Raw genomic sequence first — 27303 nt, forward strand, 5'->3', positions numbered from 1 at the left:
TGCACATTCATCCAACAACAGCCAAGAAATACCCACAAGATGAGGGGCACTTGAGTGGCTCAGTTGGTTGAGTGGCCGACTCTTAACTTTGGCTCAGGTCTTGATCTCAGGGTCCTGGGATCTAGCTCCATGTCAGGCTCTGTGCTCAGCAGGGCATCCACTTGAGGATTCTCTCTCTCCCTCTTCCTCTGCGCACCCCCCCGCCCAACACCATGCACATTTCTCTCTCTCTCTCAAATAAGTAAAATAAGTTAAATAAATAAATAAATAAATAAATAAATAAATAAATAAATAAATGGAAATACCTACAAGACTGTACAGATGCTGACCAAGGCTTGAAGCCATGTGCACAATGGCTCAGAGTTCTGATTCTTGAGTCTAATGGCCACTTCTTTGTGCCTTAGTTTCTTCAGATATGAAGTAGTGGTGAGGGTTAAATCTCTTGTACTGTGTTTGGACACTTCCCAGCATATGTGGACAGAATTAAAGTATTAGCTATTAATAGGAATAGCAACGGTCGCTTTGAGAGCCACAGAGCAAGCTCTGAGAACAGTATGAAGCAGGGGTCGGTAAGTGTCCTTCTTGAGGCAGATCTGGGTGTCTTCCTGTTTTTGTAAATAAAGTTTTATTGGGACACAGCTATGCCCACTTGTTTACATATAGTCTAGGGGTGCTCTGTTGAGTAGTCAGGAAAGAAACCATGTGGCACATGAAGCCTCAAATATTTATTGTCTAAGTACTTTACCAAAAAAAAATTTGCTTACATCAGTCAGATATTCAAATTCACTTTCATAGTCTACTAGCATTTACTGAGTAATGGTTAAATGCCCTGAACTGGACTAGATTTTTTTTTATTTATGAGAGAGAGAGACAGACAGACACAGGCAGAGGCAGAAGGAGAAGCAGGCTCCATGCAGGGAGCCCGACGCGGGACTCGATCCCAGGTCTCCAGGATCACGACCTGGACTGAAGGTGGCACCAAACCGCTAAGCCACCGGGGCTGCCCCTGGACTAGATTTTTAAAGATACATTATCTAATTTAATTTTCACAGGAAGTAGCTCTTCAAGATCAATGGAAATATCAGCCCATTTTACCCAATGAGGTTGTGACTTGTATCAAATTGTAGGTCAGGATTAATGCTCTGCCCTCCTGGAACGCCCAGGTGGCTCAGCAGCTGATTGTCTGCCTTTGGCTCAGGGCGATCCCAGCATCCCAGGATCGAGTCCCGCTTCAAGGTCCCTGCATGGAGCCTGCTTCTCCCTCTGCCTGTGTCTCTGCCTCTCTCTCTCTCTCTCTCTCTCTCTCTGTCTCTCATGAATAAATAAATAAAATCTTAAAAAAAAATTTTTTTTTTAAATACTCAGCTCTCCTGACCCTAGATCCAGAATCTCAGGAGTCACTAGGGTGGGCGTCCTGAAGGAGTGGGTTTGCACTTGCTCTTGAAGAATGAGTGTGGCTGTCAGTAAGCAAGGATGGGACCTGGGGGAGGGATTCCAGACAGAAGGAACTCATTGATCAAAGGGCCTGAAGTGGGAGGCTCCGGCTATGTTTGGTCATCTGATTTTATAGAACAAGAAGAGACTGAGGGGACTGAGGTCATGGAGTACAAGAAGTGGCTTGAGGCCAGGATGTGAAGGGACAGGGTGTTCCGTAAGGAAGAAGTTACAGATTGAAAGTTCAAGGACAGGCTGGTGGATGTACTGTGATTGGCCTTTACTGTATTGACTCACACAGGGTATTTGGCTTGGTTTTAATTTGGATTTATGAAACATTCCACAATTTTATCTTCTCTTGAAAAAGCAAAGTATTTAGTCACACTTGGGTCCACATTCCTAGGAAGCAGGAATTAGCTGGAGTTGCATTCAGCTGTCTCCTTTAGATGGGACACTTGCTATCCTGTGGGCCTAATCAGTACCATCCTTAGACCCAAGCAAGAGGAGCCGCTCCTCTGGGCCTGGACTTTAGGAGGGCCTTGCTCTGGCCACACTGTTTCCCATATGATGAGGAGTCCTTGGCTTCAAGGGGACTTGACTTCTCAGAGCCTGTACCCCTCTCCTGCTCCAGCTGTGCTTCAGATGCCAGGACTCAGAATGTTCTGCCTGAATGGCCCAAGCTCACTCCCAAGAGTTATATGGGTCTCTTCCCTAGGGCTGCCCTTTCAAGGGTGGGACACATGGAGGGGTGAGCCAAGGGGGAACAGATTGTGATGGAGGACACGCAGATGGAGCTCTGACCTCAGGTTGGGGTGTCCGCCCTGGGCGGCAAGAGCCTTGGAGATGCAGGGCAGAGCTGGGAGCCAGAAGGGAAGGAATGTGGGTAACAGGCCAGAGGACCTTGCTCTGTACCATCAGGTCTCAACCTGGGGCTCCTAGGAATGCAGGAACACAGTTTGAACTTGGCCTTCTGAGTCAGCATGAAGCATATTTGCTAACTTAGGACGAGATAACATAGTTTATTTAATAATTTAGAGCTTGCCTGTGTCTCTGCCTCTCTCTTTCTCTCTCTCTCTCTCTCTCTCTCTCTCTCTGTCTATCATAAACAAATGGATTTAAAAATCTTAAAAAAAATAATTTAGAGCTTGGGGACCCCTGGGTGGCTCAGTGGCCGAGTGTCGGCCTTTGGCTGAGGGTGTGATCCCGGGGTCCTGGGATCGAGTCCCGTGCCAGGTTCCCTGTGGGGAGCCTGCTTTTCCCTCTGCCTCTCTCTATGTGTTTCTCATGAATAAATAAATAAAATCTTAAATAATAATAATAACTTAGAGCTTGATTTCCAACTGACAAATATTGACACATATTTATGTGGCTTCTATTTGTGTACTTGCTCTAAGCCTCAAGCCCCATCTCAAATCCTGCTCCTTTACTATTGGTAGTTTAAAGTATGAATGGGCTGCAGTTCCCCTCGGCTCCTATTATTTTACACCAGGGCTGTGTCTGTCTTTGACATAACCCGTCTGCTCTTTACAGGCATAGGAGTGTGGATCCTGTTGTGAGCAATTAGTGCAAAAGAAAGTTGACGACTTTTGATCAGGGCACAGTGTGCCAGAAGGACTGCTGTAGACAGAGAACGAGGCAGGAGGGCCAGTTTGAGGGGGTCATAGGTCTAAATGAGTGGGAACAAGAAAGGAAGGGACAGAACAAGAGGAGATTTTTTTTCTTGCCTAGCGATCATTAAGTTACGGTGGCCAACTTATCCGGTTTGTCTAGGACTTTCTTGATTTCAGTTCTGAAAGCTTGCATCCCAGGAAACCCCTTGGTCCTATTGACACTGGGAAGGTTGGCCCCTCATCCACCACCTAAACATCAGGTCCCATCATATCGAGATCTTACTATACCTGAGCCAGGTTGGAACCAGGGGCCCTGGACCTGAGTACAACTTTGCTTCTAGAAGCAAACTACCCAGCTATTTCTATTCCTCAACCATCAATCAAAAATTTCTCCAGACTAAGGCAAATAACTCAGACCACAGAGGTTTCCCCCAGGTGCTGCTGATTTGGTTCTCACGGCAAGTGTGTGTTCAGGGCCTAATTGACCCATCAGGAGGCTTAGATGCTTCGTGCTGAAAGAGAAGGTGTTTCCAGTTCACCTTTGCTGGACACAGGATGTCATCTTCCCACCTGCGTCTGGCCACTGTCACTACTCTCCAGATTAACAGAGATCACACATAGCACCTAGAGTATAGAAATCTTACTAAATTAGATTCTCATCTGTTATCGAATTGGCAATTTATGAGTAAAATCAGAATCCTCAGGAAAGTAATATTTAGGTCCTAGACATGTGGCCTTGGACAAGTGACTTAACTTCCCTGAACCTTACTTTTCTTCATCTATGAAGTAGAACTAACAATGCCTGCTACAGGTTTGCTCTGAGAGTACATTTTTAAATGCTTCATGCAAAAAAGAATTGAAAGCAGGGATTTGAATTGTACACTGGTGTTCATAGTAGCATTATTCCCAGTAGCCAGCTGTGTCCATCGGCAGGTGAATAAACAAAATGTGGTCTGCCCATATAATGAAATATTATTCAGCCTTAAAAAGGAGTGAATAAAGTGCTACCACATGGATGGGCCTTGAAAAATTATGCTGTTATACAAGCTAGATAGAGGACAAATATTGTATGATTCTACTCTACGAAGCACTGAGACTAGTCAAATTCGTAGAGACAGAAATTAGAATAGACGTTTCCAGGGGCTGGTGTTTAATGGGCACAGAGTTTCAGTTTGGGATGATAAAAAGGTTCTGGAACTGGATATGGCAATGGTTGTACAATATTGTGGATGTACTGTATGCCGCAGAACCATATACTTAAAAATGGTGAAAATAGTAAATTTTATGTCATGTATTCAGTAGCCCAATAAAAAGTAAATGCCTCATGCAGGTACACAGCCATTGACGATAGCCCCCAAAGAAGAAGAAAGAGAGCTAGAAGGAGAATCAAGGTGCTACTAGGTGTTCAGGGATGGGAGTCTGGTACTTTAGACCACCAGAGGCCAAAGAGTGGGATCTGAGTTGGGGTTTCGTAGGACCTGGAGACCAGGCAAGGAAGGAGGCAAATCCAGGCAGCAGGAAATTTGTAAGCAAAGCAGAAGTGTGCAGTGATGGAGGCCAGATGGTGATGTGGGCTCTGCTGTGTCTCCTGTCACAGACTGGAGGAGGGACCAGGTTGCCAGGGCCCTGGAGTCCAGGTCGACCTGGTGGGACGTCAGGCAGAGCAAAGGCACTGCAGGCGTTTGGGCAGGGAGGATGGTGGGCGCTTTGTTTGCAGGCAGGTTCATCTGGGCGCTGCATGAAACGGATGGGGTGGTGCCACGGGACAGGGGGTACTGGAGGAGCCTTAGGTACACTCAGATGGTGGCCGTGAGGAGGACAGAAAGAAGGGGGAACTGGAGGCCTGTTCCAAGGGAGACTTGATAAGCAAGATGCTGGGTAAGGGAAAGAGGTGCCTGAGTGTTAAGCAGCCCGAAAAAGAATAATATAGTCCCAGAGCCAGGCCCCTGCCTTGAGATACCAGCTCTGCTGACCTTGAGTAAAGAGCCTAGTGTTTCTGTCCTCGGTGTCCTCATCGACAACACAGAGGTGAGGGCTGTCACAGGGGCCGCCTCTAGGCTGTCCAGTTAAATGAGTCAATATGTGTAAAATAGCTAAAGCCGTGTGGGGGATGGAATATATACTTGCTGTGATTGTCTATTCAGTCTGAGTGGTAAGGGTTTGTTGGCGTCTGTTACATTACTTTTTGCATTTGGGTTTTTTTAGACATTGCATTAAAATAATGTACTTTAAAATATATATATTTTGACAATGCTTCTTAAACCCTCACATGCGTGTGAAACAGGTGCAGGCTTGTTAAAGCGCAGTTTGGGTTCAGCGGGGGTGAGTGGGCCCAAGGCTCCACGCTGTAACACGCTCCCGGGGGGTCCGATGCTGCTGGCCCGCTGGCCCCTCGGTGGGAAGCCAGGCTGCAGAGGCCCAGGGGCCCCGGGCTTTCCGGAGGAGCGGGCTGTTCTGGGGAGCCATCCCTGCATTACAAATCTCCCAAACCTCGTAGCTTAAACCAAAAATATTTATTATCGTCACTATGCTGTCATCTGTCACAGTTCAGCTGTGCAGCTCTTGTCGGGATGGCTCGCGGAGTGGTTGGTCCTCAGCCGGCACCTGGGGCCGGGGTCACCTTGGAGGCTTCGTCCCTCTCGTGTCCGGCAGGTGAGGCTGCTGTCCGCTGCGGCCTCCGCTGGGGCTGTCCGCCGGGATGTCTACCCGTGGTCTCTCCAGGAAGCAGGGGACACAGCCCAGCAGCTGGGTTCCAAGAACAAGTGTCCCCAGAGAGAGAGGGAGCCACCAGCGTCACACAACATCCCTTCTGCCACATTCTATTTGTTAGAAGCGAGTCAGGATGTAAGGCCCAGCGTTATGATCATACTTAACGATACCCTATTAAATACTTGGAGGTCACCAAGAAGACTAGATCTTTTTTTTTTTTTTAAAGAGTTTATTTATTTACTCATGAGAGACACAGAGAGAGAGAGGCAGAGAGAGGCAGAGGGAGAAGCAGGCTCCATGCAGGGAGCCCGACGTGGGACTCGATCCCGGGTCTCCAGGGTCACACCCTGGGCTGAAGACAGGCACCAATCCGCTGAGCCACCCGGGTGTCCCAAGAAGACTAGATCTTGAATGTTCCCACCACAAAAAAGAATGGAAGAGGGGAAGAAGCGACCCAAAAGATAATTTTGAATGAAAAGAAGCAATGTCGCTGAGGGCCTCAGATTTCAAACAGCAGGACTGCAGTCCCAACTCTGTCCTTTCCAGGCAGGAACCCCCAGGCCTGTCGTTCCACTTGGAGCCTCCGTGTCCACATCTAGTCCAACTGTTTTCTTCTCTGGAGATCTGAAAGATTAATAAGGCCATGTACACGAATAAGCCGGCAAAGTGCTGGCTACTCAGGAATTGTTGTTTGTTGGTGAATAAGAGCCACAGGGAAGGGGTTGGCGCACCTCACGTCAGATAGAGGAGCATGTAGTCACCACCGTACCTCACATCATGCAGGAGACCGGGATCTATTTTGAGTGATTAGGCCCAAATAACTATATATCCAAACATTAAAATATGATATAGGGGCAGCCCAGGTGGCCCAGCGGTTTAGTGCCGCCGTCAGCCCAGGGCGTGACCCCGGGGTCCTGGGATCAAGGCCCACATCAGGGTCCCCTGCATGGAGCCTGCTTCTCCCTCTGCCTGTGTCTCTGCCTCTCTCTGTCTCTCATGAATAAATAAATAAAATCTTTTAAAAAATGATATAGGCAAATACTGGGGAAAAAAAAGAAGGGGCTCGCTAAAGCCAGGCACTGCACGAGGGGAGAGCTGTTAGGCCCCATGTCTTGAAGGGAGAAGTGTCACAAAATTTGCAGACAGGCCTTAAAGCCACCGGGGGCTTGCTCCGGGAAGCTCTAACAGGAACAGAAAACTGAGAATGAGTGTGCCAGGGATGGCTAACTTGGTTGTGTTCAGATTCACAGTGGGGCAAGTAGGGGTGCTGTCTCGAGCAGGTGGGGGTGTGTGTGTGTGACCGGCTGGGGTCTCTCTCCACCACCGGCCTGACATCGTGAGAGCAAAGGACCGCGCTCCCAGCACCACAGTCCCACACGGTGCGGGGTACACAAACAGGACCCCGCCAATAGTTGTTGGGTCCATGAGCGGATGGAGAGGGAGGGGGTGCTAGGCCCGAGGCTCAGAAATGCTGGGAGCCGCCCCCGGAACTAGCCCCTCTGGCACAGCCCTGGCCGTACGGACGCCTTGGGCGCGCAGAGGCCGCGCTGGGCCTAGAGGCCTGGTCTGTGGGGCAGCTCCAGGCCCCGCAGCACCCAGGGGGTGGGAAGCCCCCCTCCTGACTCCCAGCGGATGGAAACTGCACCCAGAATCTCAGGAGAGAAGGAAACTCAACAGTGGCTCTTTTGATGACAGCGCTAGCTCCTTCCTAGGCAGCTCTCCCCGTTTCCTGTTTATAGGCCCAACTAAGCAAAAGTGACCAGATCTCTGAGCGGAAGCCTTTCCCCGGGGACTTGGAGGCAGCTCAGCAACAGGAAACCGTCGGGGCTCCTCTGGCCAGCCTGGGGGTGCCATCCTGCCCCCTGGGGGGGGACAGTGGGCTTTGGGAAGAGCAGCTCCTTCTCTGAGCCGAGTGGCTCCCAGGGCCCCGCGTCCTGGGTGTGAGTGTGTATGAGTGTGAGTGTGTTGGGGTGGGGCGGGTAGACTGGGGGGGTAGGTGAGCAGAGCAGAGTGACGTTCAGGGCTGCCTGGGCGGCTGTGCGTCACTTCACTTTGGGCGGCCCAGCAGGAAAGGCTGGCCCGGGCAGGCCCTGGGTCTGCACGCGAATAATCTCCGGCTCTCCTCCAGCGGTATGTCGGCATCCCTGGAGTTTTGGGGGGTGGCCCTAGACCCGGTTCCTGTCCTGGCTACACAACTGTGGAGCTTGACACAGACCAAGGGACACCTGGGGAGTGAGGGGCTAAAATGGTGAGAGGGCAACAGGTGAACGGCTCCTGCAGGGTTGTGAACAGCAAGGCCGTGGGATGCGTGGTCCTTCCCTGCCCCTCCCCCTCGCACACGTGTGCACACGCACATGCATGCATCACACATGTGCACTTACACACATGCACACACCTATATGCATACATGCATGGCACATGTGTACACGGGCCCCACGTGTAAACACACCACACATACACGCACATGCATGTCACACACACGTGTATGTGCATGCCACACGTTTATACATGCACACATCAGACGGGTGAACACCTACATGCACAAACACATACACGCACATATGTGTGCATGCAATACACACACACACACCCCTCGCAGAAAGGCTCTGTGAAGATGGAACATTTCAGCTGACACCTGAAAAATTAGAGAAGTAGCAACGCCGAGAGTATCCGGGCAAAGAGAGCAGTTGCAAAGGCTCTGCAGCTCCACAGCCGGGTTCTGGGCCCAGGTGGATGGGACGGCTGTGGCTCCCTCCACACCCTGGACGCTCCGACACTCCGAAACTCGTTCACAAAGTTAGTGGGTATAAATAATTGGCCCACGCCCCACATGCAAGAAGCTAATTCTTTGTTCTCTCTCCCTTTTTTTTTTTTAGAGAGATTTTATTTATTTATTTATTTAAAATTTTTTTTTTTAATTTATTTATGATAGTCACACAGAGAGAGAGAGAGAGAGAGGCAGAGACACAGGCAGAGGGAGAAGCAGGCTCCATGCACCGGGAGCCCAACGTGGAATTCGATCCCGGGTCTCGAGGATCGCGCCCTGGGCCAAAGGGAGGCGCCAAACCGCTGCACCACCCAGGGATCCCTAGAGACATTTGACTTATTCATTTGACAGAGAGAGTGAGAGGGAGAGAGAGAGAGAGAGAGCACAAGCTGGGGGGGGGGGCGGTGCAGAGGGAGAGGGAGAAGCAGACTCCCCGCTGGGCAGGGAGCCCGACTCAGGCCTCGATCCCAGGACCTTGAGATCATGACCCGAGCCAAAGGCAGATGCTTAATGGACTGAGCCACCCAGGTGCCCCTCTTTGTTTTCTCTAAATCAAATTATATTGGACCGAGGCCCAGGGTTGCTGGCCTGGCAGGCAATTCAATGACAGTCTTCTTGGGGTTCCCTCTGATGCAGGCTTGTGCAGAGGTGCCATGCCCCCCAGCACGACAAGGCCCAGCATCACTGCCCCCCCCCCCCCCCCCCGCCAGTTTGTCCTCGGATGCCTTGTTCTGGCCCTCACAGACCCTTCATTAGCCTGTGTGGCTTCTGAGCCCTGCTTGGGGACAAGGACCTGGGCAGAGGCTGGGAGCCAGCTTCCCTACACACACCACATCGTTGCCCCCCCCCCCCCATGGGTCTCCTGCACACCCAGCCCAGCGGCTGAGCACTCCCCTCTTCAGCTCCGGGAGGAAAGTGCCCACCCGTCCCCCAGGAGGCCCGGCTTAATTTCCTTAATGAATTTTGGCTTTTGCAAAAGACCCAAAGGCCCACTCACCAAAAGCAGCTCCTGCTGTAACTCTCCTCCCTCCAAGCAGGAGAGCACAAACCCCACCCACCTGCTAGAAATGGAAAGGAGGCTGACACAGAGGAAGCACCCCCACAGGTGTTTCCTGGACCTTGCCATTAGGGTCTCTCTGTTCTCAGGGATGCAACCCGCCCAGCCCCTGAACTCGAACTCCCTGAGAACAATGCTTTTCTAACGGTCTTGGTGAAGAATCCGATTTTATTTTCTTCTTTTTCAATTTCCAATTCATCCCAGAATGTTAACTCTTGTGAAGCGCAATGAAGGAAATTCTAGAAAAATGAAAAAAAAAAAAAAAAAAAACCCAACGCCACAGAATACAAGCACCAATTTTTATCCCTAGATTGAACACATTGCTCTAAAAGTTTCTAAATATTTTCTCTCCATTTGTAGACTCACCTCATCACCGATGGGTATCTGACCGTGGAGGGGCACGCACTTTGAGGAGCATGGCTGGCGAGTATTGGGAAGGAAGATAGTGTCTCCTCACCTCTAAAAATGAGGAGCTTAGGTCATGATCACAGGGCCCTGGGGTCGAGCCCCACATTGGGGTTCCCTGCTCAGTGGGGAGTCTGCTTGAGATTCTCCCTCTCCCTCCACCCACCCCCACTTGTGTTCTCTCTCTCTCTCTTGAATAAATAAATAAAATCTTTTTTTAAAAAATGAGGAGCTTAGTGAAGTATAGACTCTTTAAGAGGTTAAAGTAGAAGGCAGAAGGAGGGACAGCCTTCCCCGTGAGCGGAGAGACTAGAATTCAGCCTCCTACACAACTACTCACAACGAGGAGACGCAGGTCAGGGCAAGGGGCCCGGAGCCCACCTGGGGAGCACACCCCCAGCAATGCCTACTGGCCCTGCCACTTACCGCCTCGCCTCAGGATGAGTCAACAGCTCCGAGCCTCAGTTTACCCATCCGTACAACTAAGAGAATAGCATTCTTTCATAGGGTTGTTATAAGGACTAGATGAGATCATAAGTGGATAATCGTGGCGCTTGCTGCTATGAAAACGTTTCCTTAGAACGAAAACTTCGGGAGAGCAGGGATTTGTATTCCCTGATGTTTCCCGAATGCCTGGAATCACGCCTGGCCCGCAGTAGGTGCTCAGTAAATATGTGTTCAGTGACTGAATGAACCTTGTCACCATGCTGAGCTTCCGACAGCCGTGTTTATCCTATGCTGGATTCTTCAGGAGAAGGAGGGGTCTGGTTGCCCTCTGTGCTGATGCTCTACTCAGCGTCCAGGTTGCGTTTTTCAAAGCCGCACGCATTCAAGAAAGACTGGAACTGCCTCTCAGGCTGAGCCCTTCCTGGGCAGGGTGTTAAAGACTGGACTTAAGCTATATTTTCACAGAGCGTAAAACCAGATCTCTTAGGCTGGGATTTAGACTCTTCACAAATCGGGTTCCAACCACTGTTTCTAGGCATACAGTGTGCCCCACCCCACGGGACATTGCTCCGGTGAGGACCATTCCCTGTGCTCTGGGCATGCTCTTTCTCCAAGAGGCCTTCTCAGCTCCTACCAGGTGAAAGAGGACTCATTCTACCAAGCCGGGTGTAAATGTGACCTCCTCCCTGGAGCTGGCCCCGATGTTTGGCCAAGTTCATCTCTCTCCTCCAGCTCTACCCGTCCTCCCTTCTCCTCTCCCTCTTTAGAAGGCTTAGTCATCTGGTTAATTATTTGCACATCCGTCTCTCTTCACTAAGGTGCGACTCCTTAAGGACCAGGGGCCATGTCTTGAAGAGCACCGGTGCTTAATGCAGGGCCTGGCATATGAATAAATGTTCACAGGGTCCACGTTGGTGGTGGGGTTCCCCCTGCAAGTGTAAAGTCAACAGGCTTCACTTTGGCCAAATATAGGTGCCAATCAGAAGAGGAATTGAAAGCCCCACGCCCACTGGCCCAATATCACTTTTCTCTAACTACTCCTTAGTCTGGGGTAGGTATTTTCTGGACAGCATGATGGACAGCCTGGTGGCTCCAAACTGAAGGACGGTGTAGCTTAGGGTGTATTTCTCAGGCTGAAGTCAGAGGCAGAAGGGACCACGGGAACACAGGAGATGGCCCACACAAGGCGTAGGGCTCTGAGGTCGGGGGTGGCTGGCTTCCAACCCGAGGTCTGCTGTGACTGGCTCGATGACCCTGGGCACGCTTTTTTACCTCTGAAATCTTCAGTTTCCTCATCTGTATAATGTGGATAATGTTAGAACTTCCCCGCCTAGAGGAGGAAGCCAAAGTGGGGACGTCTGCCCCACTGGCAGTCTATGGGGAGTGCCGCAGGATGCTAACCTTTGCAGACTCTGGCACCGTACTGTGGGGACAGAAGGCTCACAAACTTCCATCACCCCAGGCACCAGGTGCCCTTACTGTATCACCAAATCTCACAGCACAATTATGAGGCTTAAACACAGTAACGTGTGTAGGGGGCTTAGCACCCTGCTCTGAGCGTGGCCATTCCGAGACTCAGGGAGAAGGAGCAGCCCCTCTGTGGGACACTCCATTTTCATGGCATTCTCCTGTCAGAAGGAAAAGACCAGACCATTCATGGCTCTTGGAGTTCATGTTTGGATGTGGCATGTGTAGCTTGTGTTCCATCGGCCAAAGCAAATCATATGGCCAAGCCTCGTGTCGACGGGGGTAGGGAAGTAAGCCTCCAGGAGGACAGCAACGCAAGTCTCTTGGCATTGGGTGGGGATGTATAATCCTCTTATAGGGAAGGCAAAAAATAATTGGGAAGAATAATACAGCCTGCCACATGTTTTTATGAGTGCCAGCTAATCTTTGTCTCGTGGTAACCCTATGAGGTAGATATTATTACCCCCGTTTTATGGAGTGGAGAATTAAGGCTTGATACGGCTCACTAGCCTGCCCAGAATGTAGCCAGTAATTAATAGGGCTGCCACTCGAAGCTGGTTCTGGTGGCATGTGGCCAGCCTTGACTCAGGCAGCAGCTTCCTGAGGACTCGTCTTCATAGAGGTGTTGTCATTCAGTAAGCATGCACGAAGTACCTACTACGTGCCTCCTTGATGACAGCTCTGAAGCTGAGAAGGACAAGGCACACGGCTCCTGTCTGCCTGGCAGGGTATGCGGTTCAGAACTCGAAAGGGTGCTGCAGGGGCTCAGTGCAGACGGGTGCATGCCCTGCTGGTTCGCTAGTGAGCCCTGCAGAGGCAGGGCCTATGATCTGGTCTGATCCAAAGCCCTCGTCAGCCCCTCCTGGGGCTTCGTCCCAGGAGTGGACCCCCTCAGAGCCTGCATGCCACAGAGGACAAAGGTCCAGAGACTTCAGGGTCAGCCTGAAAGAGAAAGAGAAACCTACTTGTGATCTGACTTTGAATCAGCACGGTGACACATGTGGCTACCTTGCAAGAGCACACCACTCTCACTTCCCTGAACGGTTTCCATTTTAGAGGCATGGTAATTAAAAAGAAGAAGGAAAGAAATCCCCTTCCACGGTTTGCAACATGTACTGTAATAGGAAGAAAACCCCTTTTCTTATCACAGCTGCCTGTGTGTTAGGGCACAGGGCCCAGCATTTGGCTTGTCTCTGCAAGCACAACCGATTACGTAGTGAGCAGTTGCCCCTCAAACAAAGATGGCATGCGTGCTGCAAAACAGGCCACCTCTTAATGAGGCAAAACCCCATAAAAAAGCCAGCACAGCCGCTGACTGTCCCTCTCGGGATGAGGAAGGCCTCTGAAATGTGAGCACGTATGTTCCGCAGCAGACCCTTCTGGCGGCGTATCACATCTCCAAGGAAATGTTTTTGAAAGAGGGGGACTCTATTTTCAGTTTGGTTATGGACACACACATCCTCGAAAATTTCAGAAAATGTCACAAAGCTGAATATATCTATACATACATATATATGTGTATATGTATAAATACACCTATTTGACTTTATCTGAAAACTGCAGGTAAACATCGGTGTGCTTTGAGTTTATACTCCCTTTAAAAATTCAGTCTTAGGGCAACCCGGGTTGCTCAGTGGTTTGGCGCCGCCTTCGGCCCAGGGTGTGATCCTGGAGACCTGGGATCGAGTCCCACGTCGGGCTCCCTGCATGGAGCCTGCTTCTCCCTCTGCCTGTGTCTCTGCCTCTCCCTCTCTCTGTCTCTCATGAATAAATAAATAAAATCTTAAAAAAAAATTAGTCTTGGAGCTGATTAGAAAGGAGCCAAGTTCTGAGTTCTTTGGGCAGGAACCTCCTTGCTGAGTCTGAGACCCCTGGGAGAGCAAGGAAGGGCACCCCATCGCTGGGGAACCATGGGGCCTGTGTTTGCAGGTTTAGCCAGAGGGGAAAGAGCAGATTAAACCATCATGTCCCATGTCCCATGCCTCAGTAACCAAGACAAATAATACTTTAATGCAATATTTAAAAAAATCAAATTAGCAAACTATGGCCATGGGCCATCTGCCTGTGTTTACAAATAAAGTTTTACTGAAACTCCTTTTTAACTGGAATGATTCCAAGTTTTATTGGACCTGAGTTCACTGTGCCCCTTATGCTTTATGTCCGAGGCAAGCCCTCAACTCACCTCCCCGAAGACCTAGCCCTGACCCACATTGGTTCACTCGTTCCCTCATCCGCCCCATACCTGCAGAGTGGTAAGCTCCAGGAGACAGAGCTAACAGTTATTGAGCACTTACTGCATGCCAGCCACTGTTGTAAGCCTTTGGACATATTGCCTCATTTAATCCCCCCCCACCCAACAATCCCATAGGTAAATACAATTATTCATCTCGTTTTACAAATCAGGCATGAAAAGTGAAGAAACTTTCCCAAGATCAAACAGCTAGGAAGAGGCAGGGCCAGGGTTTATAGCCAGGCAGGCTGACGGCTTTGAATGGAGGATGCTTAGAGGAGGAAGGGAGACTCGGCTCTGGGAAGCCATCACGGAGGAGATAAGGTGTTGGACGGGTAAGTAGAAGTTTGCTAGACAGAAAAAAACAAGTAGATGCTACAGGAAGTGAGTGTTTTAGAGGAGCAAGTCTGGGGAGAGGTCCTTTCTGGCCACTCTGGGCCCAGGCCCTACCATGGAATCAGAGCAGCAGCAAAATCCTACAACTAACCCCATTTACTCAGTGCTTACCCTGTAGGCTGGGTATTCAACTAAATACTTTTTGTGCCTTATGTCATTAAGTCCTCAGAGAAACAATGAGTGGCTACTACTCCTAATTCTGTTTTACAGAGGAAGAGTCTGAGGCAGAGAGAGTAAGTGGCTGAGCCAGAATGCAAACCCAGTGGACACTATTCATATTGTGGTCCCGGCCAAACCCAAGAACCTAGCACCAGAGCTGCAAACTGAGCCAGACACTGTGCCAGGGGTTCTCAAATGTCATCATGCATCAGAATCCCCTGGAGAGTTCATTAAAACAGATTGCTGTGTCCCACCCCTAGAGATCCTGATTCAGGAGGTCTGGGGGCAGAGCTGAGAATTTGCATCTCTAACAAATTCCTGGGTGATGCTGAGGCTGTTGGCCCAAGAACCAGACATGGAGAACCTATATTGACTCTGTGTGATCCCACAACAGCGTGGCAGTGGCCTCCTCAGCTGCACCGGGAAACACAAACACAGGAGGTACTGGAAAGAAAACGCTTCCTTCTAGATCCATAGGTCAGAATCCACCCTCTGCTGAGTTTTCAATCTTTGCTTTTATTCCAGTGGCTTTCTTTTCTCTGATACTTGCACTGAGCCTCTTGATTGCCCAGGCTCTTCATCTTGCTTTCTGCTCACGGGGACTTTTGTGACTTCCCCCACATACTGGTGCTCCTGCAGAATTAGGCAGCCCCACGTGCCACCACCTGTGTTCCGAGCCTGGTGTGCTTCTTGGATTGACGTGGACTCCAGGCATCAAGAGTGGGAGGGAGGACGAGCATGATGATCACGTGTCTCCTGGTGGTTCTCCGGGCTGCACAGGGACTTGATGATACCAATTAGTAATTCATTCCATGTATTAGTCAGAAGCCCTGGTGTTACACGTGACAAAACCCGATTTGAACTGGAATGGGAAAATCGGGCACTCCCAGAGCCTGGTCACAGGAAGGGCGGGGTGGCAGCTGGGCTGCAGGCGTGACTGCCCAGGGCTCCAAGTGCCACTGGCCTCGACTCTTCACCCACCGCCTCTACCTCTTCCTGAGAGTCAACATCAGCCTTTTCAGGCAGACTCTGTCCACACAGCTGGAGAGACGCCTGCCATCCACTGTCAAGCCCTCCATTTCCAGCCCCACCTCGAAAAAGCAACAAGGAGACAGGGCTCCTGGATTCTGGGAAGAGCTCTGAGTGGCCCAGCCTGGATCATTGTCCATCCCTGGACCAGAGAGCCCTTGGCCATTCTGAATGTCTACCTATGTCCAATCTGGGATGAGGTGGGGACAGGTTTTTAAAGGATGTGCAATCTCCCTCCAACCATAATGTTAGGGTTGGATGAAGGGTCATTTTCTAGAAAACACTAGAGGAGACGCTGGGCAGGAAGATAAACCCCACAGGTGAGTGGGTGAGTGAGTGGAAGGATGCGTGTCTTCTCGGTATCAGGCACCAAGTTGGCAGCCGCAGTAGATGGAGAGAGGTAAGCGTGGAAAGCCCCGGCCTTCCCGGAGCTCACAGTCTAGAAAGCAGGCTAAGACACGCCACGGATGTCAGCGAAGCCAGGTAGGAATTTCTGCGGGTCACAGCAGGGGCAGGGGAGGAGGATCCCAAAGGCTTTGGGCAAACCATGGCTCACTCACGCGCCCACCAGCCAACTCGTGAGCGCTCACTCGGTGTTAAAACACATGCCTGCCCTCCACACACTTGGCCAAGTGGAACGCCTGCAGGTGTCATGCAACCCTGTCCCCAGGCAGCCGGCCACTCGCAAAGCTGTTGGTAAAGCTCTGCAAGGAGAAGCGTATCCATCGTGGCTAGCTGCTGTCCCCACCCTGCTCCCCCGGCCACATCAGGTCCTTCTCCCTGTGCCAACTTGGGCTCTCCTAGCCCGTGCAGAGTAACCTCACGGAGGATCACTGGTCTGCCCTGTGCCTCCTGCTGGCTGACCCTGGATCCCTGGGCAGAGACGCTTCTCTTTTTTCCATCCCTTTATTTCATGTCCTTTCATTTCCATGATATTCTCTCTGGGACTCCTTGCTCCTGCAAGCTGTGGCTTCCAGAGCTTTTTAAAGAAATGGAGCAATCATGGCAACTCCTCCCTGAGCCATTTGGCCTTATCACTGTGGACACATTTGTCTGCATTTCTCTGTCGGAGTGGCGAGCCGGATGGTGGCACTGAGGACTTGGGCAGATGTCATCGGGCTCCTTGATTCCCGTTTTGTCTTTTCCACACGGCCCTCTGGTCCCAGTCTTCTCTTTTAAGTCCGGCCAGGAGGACAGAAGAGGCATTTGAGGGCTGCGTGGCTTTAGGAACTCTCAGCAGCTGTATGGCCCCCCTGGCACCCATCTGTCCCATTCCACTACGGGCAATGGGAATGAATGCCCGGACCCTCCCCCCACACACACACCTCACCAACCTTGGCAGAGTGCAGTAAACCAGGCTTAAAGCTGTCCGTCAGCATCTCTGTCCTCTCCGTATTGGCATCACCTTTCTCTGTTCCTGTCCTTCCAAGAGCTTCTTTAGGCCCCTGTCTTTATAGCTTTGTTCCTCATGTGCTTGGCCACAGCAGGTGTCTACAAAATGAACTGGCCTCACGAATGGAACTAACGAGGGAACCAGCTCAACTCTTAATGTAAAGCAAAGGGGTGAAGTAGCAACAATTATCCATCCTGCTGGTTTCCCGTCATAGTGTTGGGTGTGGGGAGTGGTGATTAAGAACACCCCTGAGGTCCCCTTTAAATTCAAGAATATATTGGAAAACAAGATACAATGAGGGTTTTTTTTTTTTTTTTTTTGGTGTTTGGTTGTTTTGTTTTGTTATTGAAAGGTGATTAGAAAATGCGGTTTAGATTTGTGTGAATATATCCCTCACCTGAATTAAACCCTCCGACCCAGTCTCAGACGGGTCTGGACAACCACACGCCTCCCTCAAGAGCAGGCCAGTTTTTGAAGGCAGAAGAGAGAAACGGGTGTCCTTGGGATGCTCCTAAAAGAGTAGAAAGGCCCCACCACACACACTCAGTTCCCTGTCACACCTTCTCTTGACTCTGGTGTCCCTGGAGTGGAGGCCTGCTCGGTGCTTGCTCTCTGCCCTGTGCCTGCATAGGCCTGGCCTGTCCACCGTTACTCTTCTCAGTTCTGAGGTCCCCGAGCTCTGCAAACAACGGATGCTTCCCTCGTATTGAGGAAAGAACCAGGCTTTGGGCCACGAGTCCTTCTCTTCCTGGTGTCCTTGAACAAAGCCATCCAGTCATGGTGACCCTCCCCTTCCTCCGTTCTAGAATGGGGTGTCATCAACTTTGCCTGCCCCCAGGCTCAGCTGACCTCAATTACTTACTAAATTGCTCGAATCCTTATGGGAGGAGAATTTTTCAAGGTGATTTGGGGATCAAGTGGGAAGATTTATACACTTTGAAAAGGGTTCTGTGTGTTTCTTTTGGACACTGAGGCTCAGGAGAGGTAAGCAGCTTGCCTAGGGCCTCTGCCCCGGGTCCCATCTCCCTAGACCAGCTCCTGCCATCCAGAGCTGCTTTCTTGCCGCTTCTCTGCTCTCTCTCTCTCGAGCCTTCGGGCTCATCCCAGCAGCTTCGAGGCAGGTTCAGCTGCGGCTAATAACACCCATCTGCATCCTGCCCGGCATCCTGTACGCACCAGTTAACGTTCAGTAAGTACTTGTCTGCTGCCTGGGTCCTTTTACTAGAATTAAAAGCAGGCACTTTTGCTGCTTTAAATTCTAAGTGGCTTTGAAAAACAAGCAAAGATTTAAGTCCATGAAAGTCTGGAAGGGGAGCCAGGAAACCCGAGGATGGGTAGTGGTCTGGCTGTGAGATGCTGTACAAGTCTGAGCCATCCCCTGGGCCCCCACCGGCCCCAGCTATCCTAAGGATGCTCAAAGCGGGGAAAATGTCTCTGAACAAGTTAGTGAGTCATTACTGCCTACACATAATTGAGCAAACTTCTCCCTAATGTCTAACTGAGACAAGGTGGGTGACCAGAGAGGGAAACTTTTGGTTTGGTTTGGTTTGTTCTTAACAAGAAGAAGCCAGCTAGCCTTTGGGTCTCCAAGCCGCATGAAAACCAGACCCCATTAGTCCTGGGGGAGGGGGTGGCAAGGTATGGAAGCCGGACTCCAGAAGTGGCCTCCTCTACTTACGTTTTCCCTTGAGCCCTCTACACACTTGGGAATGGGTGAGAAAATGGTCCTTTGGACCAGCTCAACAGGCTTTTGTGGGCTAGCCTGAAAATTGAAATGTATTTTTTTTTAAGATTTATTTATTTATTTATTTATTTATTTATTTATTTATTTATTTATTCATTCATTTATTTATTTATTTATGATAGACAGAGGCAGAGACACAGGCAGAGGGAGAAGCAGGCTTCATGCAGGGAGCCCGATGTGGGACTCGATCCCGGGTCCCCAGGATCAGGCCCTGGGCTGAAGGCGGTGCTAAACCACTGAGCCACCCAGGGTTCCCCAGAAGGTATTCTTTTTTTTTTTTTTTTCCCCAAAAGGTATTCTTTTGACAAAATGTGCTCGTGGTTTCCAATACCTGGTTAACGTGTTGGTTTTTGTTACTCTATTTCCCTCTATCCTTCCCTTCCACGCCCCCCCTTCCATTTTTTCTTTTTCCACGCGGTCTCTCCCCTCTGTCTCTCCACATTCCTTCCCTCTCTCTTCTCCCTCCCTCTCCACTCCATCCACCTGTTCTCAGGTTCTTACCCCGGTAGCCCACAAGCCATTTAAGGTGACTGGCAGAAACAGAAATTAGGAAAACGTAAATGAAACATAAAAGATTCAAACGAGGGCACCTGGGTGGCTCAGTCGGTTGAGTGCCTTCAGCTTAGGTCATAGTCTCGGGGTCCTGGGATCGAGCCCCACTTTGGGGGGCTTCTCTCTCTCCCTCTGCCTCTGCCCCCTGCTCATGCTCTCTATCTCTCTTGCTTGCTCTCACTCTCTATCTCAAACAAATGGATAAAATCCTTTAAAAAAAATGTAGAACATGCCTTAGGATATGCTTCCCAGGCTGTACGGTTAGGTTTTTAAGCTCGGTGGCAGATATCCACAGCCGTGCTGCTATGCATCAGTGCTAAGCTATTGGCTCAATTGACTGGTACGAAAGTCTATTCAGACTAAGAGCATGTTGGAATAGGCATGGACACAAGTGGCTGCTAGAAAACTGAGGCCAGTGTGAGTAGGGAATGGACATTCTGATTCTGGGAACAGATTCCTGAGCCTGAGTTCTGTGGCCCTCAAAGTGACTCATATATAAAACATTTAAAGTAGCTACCAAACCAGGAGCATCTGGTTTAAAAGGTTTTCATGAGTTATCACCACAGACTGTGACATGGGAAGGGCATTGCTGAGTTTATCTTTGTTTAATGGATTGTTTTTTCACTATGCGATACATTCACACGATTCCAAGTGGAAATCTGGGGCGCCTGGGTGGCTCAGTCGGTTAAGCATCTGCCTTCGGCTCAGGTCATGATCCCGGGGTCCTTGGGATCGAAGTCCACATTGGGCTCCCTGCTCAGAGGAGACCTGCTTCTCCCTCTCCCTCTGCTTGTGCACACTTTCCCTCTCTGCCAAAGAAATAAATAAAATCTTTAAAAATACACAAAATAACCAAAGTGCAAATCTTATAAAAAGGTACACATCGAGATGTCTTATTTGGAAGGCATGCCCACTTATTGTCCCCTCTGCCACTCCCCCAAAAGTAAACCACCTTGAGTTGATTTCTTGCCAATGCCTTCCTGTATACAAATGTAACCAAATACAAAAATATATTCTCATTCTCCTCCCCTTTTAATACAAAAGATATAATGCGACCTACAGTGTTTTGAAGCTTCTTTTTTTCCATTTAATGACATATTCTGGAGAGTTTTCCGCATTAGTATGTACGAACATATTCATTTACATACACTCAGAGCTGCGTAATATTCCATTGTGTGCATGTACTTTATTCCAAATTGCAAACTCTGCCCATTTTACCGATATTCTGGTGGGGCTCAGGTGTCCACAGTGTAGGGAGAATCAGAAGGCTGTGGTGTGGGAGTCAGAGCCCCTGAGCCTGGGAGACCTCCTTGCTGATGGGAGACACAGCACTCGGTGTGAGACCAGGCTTTCTGGACATGAGTGTCCACCTCACTCTGGTTTAAACCATATTCTGGTTTAAAACTCTGTAAGTCGGAGTATCTGGTGCCATCAAGAAGATCATTTATATAGAAAACAAGTAATGAGATACGAATTTATTGCATAAATCACCACAGGTAGTTTCTTTTCAACATCAGGAGGTGCAATATCACTTAAGAAATAATCCTTAAGGGCAGCCTGGGTAGCTCAGCGCTGTAGCACCGCCTTCAGCCCAGGGCCTGATCCTGGGGTCCCGGGATCGAGTCCTGCGTCGGGCTCCCTGCACGGAGCCTGCTTCTCCCTCTGCCTTTGTCTCTGCCCCCCTCTCTCTCTCTGTATGTCTCATGAATAAATAAATAAATAATCTTAAAAATCTATTTAAAAAAGTCTTTAAAAAAAAATCCTGATGAGGTCATAAAAATTCACTAAAGGTGCCTATGACCTCATCTCTCCTTTCCATCTTGACCATTTTTTGGAGCTAACTTCTCCATTGATTTTGAGATCCTTAATCCTCTCTATTTTTAAGGGTACTATTGGGGTGTCTAATATAAATTAGGATAGTGAAATATATCTCTAGTCTCTTCAAGGGATCTTTAAGTAACAAATATATTCCCCCAAATCTCCTTTTATGTGTAATTGTTACAAATTATTAATTATAAAAATCAAATGGCTGTATCCATGGAGAACTGACCTTTTAAAGACAATGCAAGGTGACTTCTTTTAGAATTAAAAATTCCACTTCAGATAGTTAGTGTATTAACTTTCTAGAAAGCAGAGCACATCTGTAGACTATTCCTGCCCTAAATATTTGCTATCTATAACAAGGTAAAATCCCTATGTGGAATATGCTTACTTGTCTTCTAAAACTCTGAGTTGCTTTTTTTTTTTTTCTTATTCCACTGTGCACCTTGCAGTAACCTGACATCTCTTTCATCTCATTAAACTGGCTTCAACTGGTAATACTTCATTAAATTCAAAAGAAACTTGACCCCCATCAAAATCCAGATCTGAAAACATTTAACTTTAAGCTGTAGCTCAGAAAAATGCTAATATTTAATAAAGCCTTGATAGAAGGTGTTGACTCAATATTTGGGAAATTGAATGACAGCTCGCTGTGAGAAAGCTTAGAGGGGAAAGTGCATTTGACTAAATGTAATTAAATGTGATTTCTTGAATTATTTTGCTGCAGTTCATAGCGAACCTTCCAATATTACAATAATTTTCTTGACCTTGATTTCGATCTATCCTAACTTAACTGTCAATACTATATCAGAATTTACTTTCATCAGTGATGCTTGAAAGAGGAATTCCAAAAATAAAATGCTGTAATTGCCTACTATAAAAATATTCCAATAGCCTTTCCATCAGATGAATTAGACAGGGTTCCTTTATGTCTGGATTTTCCTGGTTCCACATTTTCTCTGATGTTCAGACAGATGCAGACTAATTTTTCAGTGTGACAACCCCTCTGACTTAGATTTTCTATTTCCCTTGTGTTTGTGCCAATTAAGCCAAGCCTCAGGCTGTACTTACGACATATTTTCGGAAATTCATTGTGTAAGAGATGTTGACAGTCTACTGCTTTGTTTTCCCTTGGTCTTCCTCATTTCTCTAGAATCCTACCCTTTCTCTTCTTTGAAGTCTGTGTTTGACATTCTTTGAAAAGATGTTTCATACATGTGGCTTATTGTAATGAGTAATTACATCCAAGGAGAAAGCTCCAAATCACTGACACGGAATGACTAGTTCTAGAAGCATTTCCTAAAGGACATGCCATTCCTTTTCAACAGATTTTTATCCGCCATTTATTTTGTGCAAAAGTTCATATTTGGGGTCTGATGCTGTTTTCTTTCTCATAAACTTTAAAATAAATATTTCAACTTGAGTAATAAGATATAGAAAACAGAATCTAATGTACATTCAACCATAAGCTATCACTGTGAAGTTAAATTTTCTTATGATGTTCAGTAGAAGCCGGGTGAATATTTATATTGTTAGGATTGTGTACCTACCCTTCTATATTCTGCTTTTCTTTTTCATAAGGTGATTTTCATGTACACGTGTCTCTGAGTTTTTCAGCTTGGGATAAAAATTTTGATCTTTTGGCCATTACTTTGATTTATCTTCTGTTTGTGTCAAAGACTACAAACAGTCTTATAGTTTCCTGGAGGTCTTTTGCTACAAGGAAGAGAAAATTATCTCTCATTTGGCTTAAACAATAAAGAAGCGATATAATTGCCCATAATAACTCCTGTGGGGGGGCTGCCCTGGAGATGTTTAATTTCACTACATGGTGACATCCTCAAGGGGCCCCACTTGCTTCTATGCTTCTGCCCTGCCATCCCAAGGGAGGCATCTGTGTCACTGAGCAGCTGTTCTCGTGGTCACATAATAGCTGCCATATTCCAGGCATCACAGCCCCCAGGGATATGGCAATCGTCAGTGGAAGAAGAGAGGGGTGTTTCTTCATGTCTCTTTTCAAGAGCAAGGAAATATTTCCCAAAGGGGCCTATCTGGCTTCTCTTTCATTGTTCATTCGATATGTCATTGGCCAGTGCCTTTCCTATACCCATCACTGGCAGAGAACGTAGGATTCCTAGGATTCATTTAGTGAAACACAGGGCCACGTGAAGGAGAGCAGCTCACCTGGACTGGATGGTTTCTGTTCTACAGAAGAAGGATAGTTTCCGCTATACTTCCCTTCCATGTATTCTAGATTGTTATCCCAAGAGATTAAATCACTTTATGAGGGGATCCCTGGGTGGCTCAGTGGTTTAGGGCCACCTTTGGCCCAGGGTGTGATCCTGGAGTCCCAGGATCGAGTCCCACATCTGGCTACCTGCATGGAGCCTGCTTCTCCCTCTGCCTGTGTCTCTGTGTCTCTCATGAATAAATAAATAAAATCTTTAAAAATAAAATAAATAAAATAAATCACTTTATGATACCAACCTGAGGGGCGCCTGAGTGGCTCAGTGGTTGAGCATCTGCCTTTGACTCAGATTATGATCCTGGGGTCCTGGGATCAAGTCCCACATCAGGCTCCCCACAGGGAGCCTGCTTCTCTCCCTGTTTGTGTCTCTGCCTCTCTCCCTCTGTGTCTCATGAATTTAAAAAAAAATGTAAAAAACAAATCTTTAAAAAAAATACCAACCTGCAACATCTAAGTGTGCTTGTTCCCTGACAAAGCTGTCTCTGTCATGTTTACTTATCATTTACAAATTTGTAAGTTAGTTATATATAATGAAAGTATTATTTATATGTGTGTTTCTGTAATGATAACCAAGGTAGATGCAGTCCATTTAGGGTGAGTTGGTTTGCAGTTTCTTTAGAGTTTCACATCCACTAAATTTGAAAGCCCCTATCTAACCAACTTTATACAGTAGTTGCTCAAAGGCACTTACTACCACTCACTATCCCTATACAATTTTTTTTTTTTAATTTATCCATGAGAGAGAGAGAGAGGCAGAGACACAGGCAGAGGGAGAAGCAGCCTCCATGCAGGGAGCCTGATGCGGGACTCAATTCCAGGACTCCAGGATCATACACTGGGCCAAAGGCAGTGCTAAACTGCTGAGCCACCCAGGCTGCCCCCTATACAATTTTTAAAAAGATTTTATTGATTCGAGACAGAGAGAGCACAAGCAGGAGGAGAGGCAGAGGCAGAGGGAGAGGGAGAAACAGACTTTCCACTAAGCAGGGAGCCCAGATGGGGCTCGATTCCAGGACTCCAGGATCATGACCTGAGCTGAAGGCAGACGCTTAGCTGATTGAGCCACCCAGGTGCCCCACCCCGATACAATTTTTGAGTCAGATTCCATACCTACTAAGTAAGCCTATATTGCAAATATCTTCCTTATAAGATGTCCATGTTCATGAATAGGAAAGCATGTAAGCAAAAGGGTAAAGGAGTGTGTCGGGAGGTATTCACTGCCAAAGCGTTCCAGGTACTTGGAGATTGAAGGGCAGATTGCAGCTGGAGCAAGGAGGGTACCTCTTTGGCCCTCTCCTATCGGTCGCTCCCTCGTGCCCTGTATCCAGGCATCAGCTCTGCCATCCTATTGTCCTGCCCCACAGTCGCTGGAAAGGCAAGCAGCTGGGTCCTTCCAGCTGTAGCTTATCATAAATCTCTGACCTTCGAGGATGTTCCAGCCACTTTCTCACTTTCCTCTCAGGATGCCTCACTACTATTCAGAAGGCCCTCTCCCTTGTGGTCAAGCTGGCAGGTGAGTCCTGGCCCCCCAGTTCCATTTGCCTCAAATACTCACATTCTTCTGGAGGAAGAACCCCAGCTAAAATGACAACAGCAACAAGCTCGCCCTTTCATCTTTACCACTCCAAGTAGGTTGCTTTAAATACCTTATTCTGGTAGGAGACCCTTAGCAAGGGCGCCTACGCCTGTTGGGTTTACACGAGTGAGGGGATCCAGAGCTTTGGCGTGGCCCACTTTTAGCTGGCTGTATGGACGTCCACCCAGAGAGACGCTGCAAGCTGCTTCTATTGTCGTTCAAACCTGGTCCATCCTTCTTGTCCCATCGAAGTTGTAAGTTGCTGGAGGTGGCTCCCTCCTTCACCCCTGGCCACGTGGGAACATGGATCATAACTCAGTCTGTCTCCAGAGATCCCCCTCTAATCTAAATGCTGAACTGCTACATCGGTTAGGAATTGTCTCTTTAAACATCTGTGGAAGGGGGAAAACACATTTTTTCCCCCTCTCAATTCTTCTTTTTCCAGGATGGAAAGAATTTAAGGGAAAGACAAACTCCTTGGGTTCATCACCGCTTAACCCATTGTTTCCTCATGGTTTGGCTCATAGACGTCTCTGTGAAGAACAGAAGTCCTGCCCTTCGGCATGTGGGCACAAGTGGGTGGCTCAGTGCACGCACATGTTTCCATGTGGTGTTGTCAAAGCACTTTCCAGAAATGACCTCAACCTGACCCCCATCTAACGAGCCCCAGGGTAGAATCCAGAACCAGCCCTTCAGAGTCTTAATCCAAGCTGCAAGAGCTACCTTTCAAGTGGCCCCACAATTTAACTCTCCGTCAAAGCAAAAGTGAAGAGCCCTGGTTAAAGAGGACAAAGGCAGCTCCCCTTTACCCCAGTAGGCTTCAGACCAAAGCTAAGACAAGTCATCTGAATGTGGGGGTGTATGTCGGAGTCAGTGACATTGCCAGAAATTGGCACATTTGTCAGAACACCTTGCCTTTTTGTTCGTTGTGAGATCAGCGTGTGCCCAGAATCCTGTAAGCGTGTGGTAATATTTTTATTCTTGGAGAAAAAAAATAAGAAGGCGATGTTGAAAGGCTTGCTCTTTGTTTTCCAGATTTCCCCTCGGCACTGAGTAATTTGTTTCCCACTAATGTAGGACTTTATCTTTGGTTAACGGGAACTTCTCTGCATTAAGGCCTAGGGATATGGGTCCCCTGAGAGTGGGTCCCCTTTCCCACTAGTCCTGCCTCGTACGGGGTGTGGGGGGCCTGGAAGCCCAGCTTGGGGTGGGACCAGCTTCAAGAGAAACATTCCTGCATCTCCAGTTGGGAAAGGAGCCAGGATATTTTTTAAATGTTGCCTTTGGACAACCCTCTCTTTGTGTCTCATGGTTTTGCTTCTTCCTTCAACAGCTTCTCGCCTTGTCTTGACCACCACCGTATTTCTTTAAGGCGATGATGAAAAAGTGGCACTTGGGAGGATCGTCAGTGGTAGCAAGTGTTGCCCTGAATGGCGGGTTGCTGTTCATCCCCAAGCTCACATCCTTGTTACTGAGGATGTTTTGAACCATGTGGCTGTGGTGGCCATGTCTACCATAACCAGGTTTGGGGAGGCATCAGGATGCCAATGGTGTAGGGGCATAAAGAAATACCTCACTGGGATGTAATTGCAGCCTGGAATACTTAAAAGCTGTTTCCTAGAGGCAGAAATAAGCCTGTGTTGGACTCCAGAAGGCTGAGCTCAGACCAGTAGCTGTGCAGGGTTAAGTTTTACCTCAGGGACGTGGAACTTGCTAAAAACGGAATGGGCTATGTATCAGTTTCCCAGGGCTCCCATAACAAAGTACCACAAACTGGGTGGCTTAAAACAACCATTTTTTTCCTTGGGTTGCAAAGTGTTCTCTCTCAGTTTTAGAAGCCAGAAATCCCAGATCAAGGTGTTGTCAGGGCTACGGTCTCTCTGAAGTCTCCAGGGACAGATCCTTCCCGGCCTCTCCCAGCTTCTGGCAACATAACTCTCATCTCTGCCTCCATCTTCGTGTGGCCTCCTCTTCTTTGAAGGACACCAGCCCTACTGGATTAGAACCTATACTCATAACCTCATCCTAACTTGGTTACATCTGTAAAGATCCTATTTCGCACATAAGATCATATTCTGAGGTGCCAGGGGTTAGGACTTCAACGTTTCTTTTTGGGGAACACAGTGCAACCCACCCTGACAAGCTACCTCTATGGGAGTGATTTCCTGATCCCCTGAAGGGTTGCAAATAGAATCAGAGTGAGCTGTTTTTCAAGATGCTTAAAGAGATGCAAGCATTAAGTAGAGAATAGGACCAGAT

At 48.4% G+C, this 27303-nt stretch overlaps 1 protein-coding gene and 1 long non-coding RNA gene across 10 annotated transcripts in view; one reads left to right on the top strand and one right to left on the bottom strand.

The window, feature by feature from the left end:
- Positions 1–27303, top strand: part of PALM2AKAP2 (PALM2 and AKAP2 fusion) — a 469130-nt gene that overhangs the window by 295628 nt on the left and 146199 nt on the right. The window contains exon 1 of one of the 9 annotated variants that reach the window (XM_072842293.1): positions 18070–18087. The exons of the other annotated variants lie outside the window; for them this stretch is intronic. The gene's annotated coding sequence lies outside the window, so the exon portion shown is untranslated. Of the gene's footprint in view, positions 1–18069; positions 18088–27303 lie in introns of those variants that run through there. 9 annotated transcript variants of the gene reach the window in all.
- LOC140641848 (uncharacterized) lies at positions 19995–25569 on the bottom strand. The gene is made up of 3 exons (XR_012038466.1): positions 25115–25569; positions 22771–22936; positions 19995–20208 (listed from the first exon to the last, which is right to left on the bottom strand). It is a non-coding gene; the product is annotated as an uncharacterized lncRNA (long non-coding RNA).

The sequence above is a fragment of the Canis lupus genome, chromosome 10 (genome assembly GCF_048164855.1).
Source record: "Canis lupus baileyi chromosome 10, mCanLup2.hap1, whole genome shotgun sequence".
NCBI lineage: Eukaryota > Metazoa > Chordata > Mammalia > Carnivora > Canidae > Canis > Canis lupus.